This window comes from Triticum dicoccoides, chromosome 7A (genome assembly GCF_002162155.2).
Source record: "Triticum dicoccoides isolate Atlit2015 ecotype Zavitan chromosome 7A, WEW_v2.0, whole genome shotgun sequence".
In the NCBI taxonomy this organism is placed as follows: Eukaryota; Viridiplantae; Streptophyta; class Magnoliopsida; order Poales; family Poaceae; genus Triticum; species Triticum dicoccoides.
The window spans coordinates 443,878,249-443,884,029 of record NC_041392.1 but is presented as its reverse complement, the minus strand read 5'-3'; positions in this window follow the sequence as shown (position 1 = coordinate 443,884,029).

Genomic DNA, 5,781 nt, shown 5'->3' with positions numbered 1-5,781 from the left:
CGGCATCCTTATCGCCTCCGCGGTGACGCCGACGAGCTGGTCCGGCAGGGACTGCTCGGTCGCAGGCGCCCGGTCGCGTGAGCAGTGGCGAAGAAAGGCGACCGAGGGAGTGCAGGGTTGGGCCGGCCTGGCTGGATGGCCAGCTGGGCTGAGGCCTAGCGCGAGGGGGGGGGGTCTCTTTTATTTTCCTTTTAAAAGCCTTTGTATTTTCTGTTCCTGTTTTATTTTACAGCAACAGTTTTGCAATAATTCAATCCACCAAATGACCTTGCATAAAAGTGGAGCTTGGCCACAAAAATACTATGAAATATTCTGCAGTGTCACAAAAAGTTTGTGCAATTTTGGAGTTCATTTGAATTTTTCATAAAGAGGATAGCATTTAAAAAAATGCTTAAATGATGTGGTTATAATTGCCAAAGCTCATCTTTGCACAAGAGGGATGTTGTGTTCCTTAACAAATAAATGTTATGGAATTTTTGTCAAATGACAGACATTTTTCTAGCAAGTTTCGAGCAAACTCATTTTGCATTGTGCCTTTGAATTGTTTTCAGAGAGGAATTTGAAATGAGATATTATCCCAACATGATTATCATTGAAATTCACAGTAGCTTAGCATCATCATGGTGGTTTAGTGTAGCATGATCCTCGGGGTGTTACACCCAATCGGAGTTACGGATCTCCGGGAATATAAGAAATGGTGAAGGGGCACAATCTGAGAACGCAGAAACAGAGAGAGACAGAGAGACAGATCCAATCTCGGAGAGGCTCTCGCTCCTCCCATGCCATGGAGGCCATGGACCAGAGGGGAAACCCTTCTCCCATCTAGGGAGGAGGTCTAGGAAAAAGAAGGAGGGGGCTCTCTCCCCCTCGCTTCCGGTGGCACCGGAGTGCCACCGCGGGCCATCATCATCACCGCAATCTTCACCAAAAACTTCACCGCCATCATCACCAACTCTTCCCCCCTCTATGCAGCAGTGTAACCTCTCTCTTACCTGTTGTAATATCTACTTAAACATGGTTCTGAATGCTATATATTATTTCCCAATGATTTATGGCTATCCTATGATGTTTGAGTAGATCCATTTTGTCCTATGAGTTATTCGATGATCGTGATTGGTTTGAGTTGCATGTTTTATTATTGGTGCTGTCCTATGGTGCTCTCCGTGTCGCTCAAGTGTGATGGATTCCCGCTGTAGGGTTTGCAATATGTTCATGATTTGCTTATGGTGGGTGGAGTGAGTGACAGAAGCACAGACCCGAGTAAGTAGGTTGTTTGCGTATGGGATAAAGATGACTTGATACTTTAATGCTATGGTTGGGTTTTACCTTAATGATCTTTAGTAGTTGCGGATGCTTGCTAGAGTTCCAATCATAAGTGCATATGATCCAAGTAGAGAAAGTATGTTAGCTTATGCCTCTCCCTCAAATAAAATTGCAATAATGATTACCTGTCTAGTTATCGATTGCCTAGGGACAAATAACTTTATCGTAACAAAAAGCTCTTTACTAAAACTAACTTAGTTGTGTCTTTATCTAAACAGCCCCTATTTTTATTTATGTGCTCTTTATTATCTTGCAAACCTATCCAAAAACACCTACAAGGTACTTCTAGTTTCATACTTGTTCTAGGTAAAGCGAACGTCAAGCGCGCGTTGAGTTGTATCGGTGGTCGAAAGAACTTGAGGGAATATTTGTTCTACCTTTAGCTCCTCGTTGGATTAGACACTCTTACTTATCGAAAATTGTTGCGATCCCCTATACTTGTGGGTTATCAAGACCTTTTTCTGGTGCCATTGTTGGGGAGTCATAGCGTGGGGTGAATATTCTCGTGTGTGCTTGTTTGCTTTATCATTAAGTAATTTTTATTTGTTGTTCTTAGTTGTTTTCTATCTTTAGTTATGGGTAGGAAACGCAAAATACCAAAAAAATTAGTTGTACCTACTGAACCAATGGTTGAAGAACCACTCAAAATCTATCACACTCCTGAAGCTTATTACTTGGATCATCTTCGATCCCTATGTGCTCATGCTGAAACCCCAACTAGCTTAGTTGAGGGAAAATCTTTAGATGAGCATGCTTGTTATGTGCGACACCGTATATCTGAAAAAGGGAAACTTTTACTGGGTCAAATTCATCGTTTGAAATGCTATGCTTGGAATTTATGTGAAATATATGATTTTACTTGTTTTTCTGAAAACCCTAAGAAACACGTTCCCTATCAATGTGAGTTTAGTGATAATGGAATCGTATCTTCTTATGCTAAGGGTGTTTACAATTACTATGATGTTCAACAAATTGAAGAATTTGTTGCTTTTAAGGGTGCTTATGAAATTGCTTCTTTGATTGAAAAGTATGATGCTACTCTATACAAGTCTAAAAATATTGCCATACTTGAATATTGTTATGATAATTATGCTTCTAATGCCTATGTTAAACCATATATTGAGGACTCCTCCATTGTCCAAGAAGAGACTAATATTTTGCAGGAGTCTACGGAAGAAGAAATTGATGAAACTGTGAGCTCATTGGATGAAAAAGATGAGGAGGAGAGCGAAGAACAAAAGGAGGAAGAGCGGATTAGCTACCCATGCCCACCTTCTAATGAGAGTAACTCTTTGATGATGCTTGCTATGCTTGTGGCCATCCCTTTTTGATGATGCTTGCTATGCTTGTGGCCATGATGCCAATATGAATGGTGCTTATGGAGATGAACTTGCTATAGTTCCTTATGTTAAACATGAAATTGTTGCTATTGCACCCACGCATGATAGTCCTATTATCTTTTTGAATTCTCCCAACTACACTATATCGGAGAAGTTTGCACTTATTAAGGATTATATTGATGGGTTGCCTTTTACCATTACACATGATGATTTTGATGAGTATAATATGCATGTGCTTGCTGCTCCTACTTGCAATTATTATGAGAGAGGAACTATATCTCCACCTCTCTATGTTTCCAATACGATAAAATTCCAAGAAACTGTTTATACTATGCATTGGCCTTTACTTTGTGCGCATGAATTGTTCTTTTATGACATGCCAATGCATAGGAAGAGAGTTAGACTTCGTTGTTACATGATATATGTTACTCTGTGCTCACTACTAAATTACAAATCATTGTTAATTAAAATTGGCTTTGATATACCATGGGATCCGGGTGGATTCACTACTTGAGCACTATATGCCTAGCTTAATGGCTTTAAAGAAAGTGCTACCAGGGAGACAACCCGGAAGTTTTAGAGAGTCATTTATTTCTGTTGAGTGCTTTTATATAGTTTAAAAACAAAAAAGAGGGGAACCTAAAACTTTTTCAAAAAGAAAAGCGAAAGTGAGAAAGACAAGCATTGTTGAAGTGGGAGCTAGCCTTGAACTTTGTTGATGCTCACGGAAACTTTGTGAATCTTGATTACAGAAACTTTTCAACAAAAATAATTATCCCCTTGTACAATTACTTTGTATTATAAAAATAATGTGCCAAGGTTTGCTTTTAGGATGTTTTAGATGCTTGTTGGTTTGTACGGTGTAGGATAGAAACTTTGGCTGTAGTGCGCGATGTTACATTTTTTACTGGAACGTCAAATGGTTTCTGATTCTTTTTGCACTGTATTTCTATACAATTTTTTTTATTTTTCCTAATTTTGGCAGAATTTTTCAAGTATCAGAAGTATGGTGAATTTTCAGATTATTACAGACTGTTCTGTTTTAGACAGATTCTGTTTTTGATGCATAGTTTGCTTGTTTTGATGAAACTATCAATTTATATCAGTGGATTAAGCCATGGAAAAGTTATACTACAGTAGATAAAATGCCAAAACAAAACATGAATTGGTTTGCAACAGTACTTAGAGTAGTGATTTGCTTTATTATACTAACGGATCTTACCGAGTTTTCTGTTGAAGTTTTGTGTGGATGAAGTGTTTGATGATCGAGAAGGTCTCGATGTGAGAAGAAGGAAGAGAGGCAAGAGCTCAAGCTTGGGGATGACCGAGGCACCCCAAGTAAATATTCAAGGATACTCAAGCGTCTAAGCTTGGGGATGCCCCGAAAGGCATCCCCTCTTTCTTCAACAAGTATCGGTATGTTTTCGGATTCATTTCATTCAAGCGATATGTGCAATCTTGGAGCGTCTTTTGCATTTAGTTTTCACTTTTCTTTTATGCACCATGCTGTTATGGGATAGTACTTGGTTGATTTATAGAATTCCCATTGCACTTCACTTATGTCTTTTGAGTATGGCTTTATAGAATGCTTCATGTGCTTCACTTATATCATTTGAAGTTTGGATTGCCTGTTTCTCTTTACATAGAAAACCACCATTTTTAGAATGCTCTTTTGCTTCACTTATATTTGTTAGAGCGTGGGCATATCTTTTGTAGAAAGAATTAAACTCTCTTGCTTCACTTATATCAATTTAGAGAGATGACAGGAATTGGTCATTCGCATGGTTAGCCATAAAATCCTACATAAAACTTGTAGATCACTGAATATGATATGTTTGATTCCTTGCAATAGTTTTGCGATATAAAGATGGTGATATTAGAGTCATGCTAGTGGGTAATTGTGGATTAGTAGAAATACTTGTGTTGAGGTTTGTGATTCCCGTAGCATGCACGTATGGTGAACCGTTATGTAACGAAGTCGGAGCATGATTTATTTATTGATTGTATTCCTTATGAGTGGCGGTCAGGGACGAGCGATGGTCTTTTCCTACCAATCTATCCCCCTAGGGGCATGCGTAGTAGTACTTTGCTTCGAGGGCTAATAAAATTTGGCAATAATTATATGAGTTCTTTATGACTAATGTTGAGTCCATGGATTATACGAACTCTCACCCTTCCATCATTGCTAGCCTCTCTAGTATCGCGCAACTTTCGCCGGTACCTTAAACCCACCATATACCTTCCTCAAAATAGCCACCATACCTACCTATCATGGCATTTCCATCGCCATTCTGAGATATATTGCCATGCAACTTCCATCATCATCATATACATGATTTGAGCATTCATTGTCATATTGCTTTGCATGATCGTAAGATAGCTAGCATGATGTTTTCATGGCTTGTACGTTTTTTGATGTCATTGCTACGCTAGATCATTGCACATCCCGGTACTCCGCTGGAGGCATTCATATAGAGTCATATCTTTGTTCTAGATATCGAGTTGTAATACTGAGTTGTAAGTAAATAAAAGTGTGATGATCATCATTATTAGAGCATTGTCCCAGTGAGGAAAGGATGATGGATACTATGATTCCCCCACAAGTCGGGATGAGACTCTTGACGAAAGAAAAGAAAAAAAAGTAAAAAAAAGAATGAGAGAAAAATAGAGAAGGGGCAATGTTACTATCCTTTTACCACACTTGTGCTTCAGAGTAGCACCATGTTCTTCATATAGAGAGTCTCTTGAGTTATCACTTTCATATACTAGTGGGAATTTTCATTATAGAACTTGGCTTGTATATTCTAATGATGGGCTTCCTCAAATGCCCTAGGTCTTCATGAGCAAGCAAGTTGGATGCACACCCACTTAGTTTCAGTTTGAGATTTCATACACTTATAGCTCTAGTGCATCCGTTGCATGGCAATCCCTACTCCTCGCATTGAAATAAATTGATGGGCATCTCCATAGGCCGTTGATTAGACGTGTCGTTGTGAGACTTTCTCCCTTTTTGTCTTCTCCACATAACCCCCATCATCATATTCTATTCCACCTATAGTGCTATATCCATGGCTTGCGCTCGTGTATTGCGTGAGGGTTGAAAAAGCTGAAGCGTGTT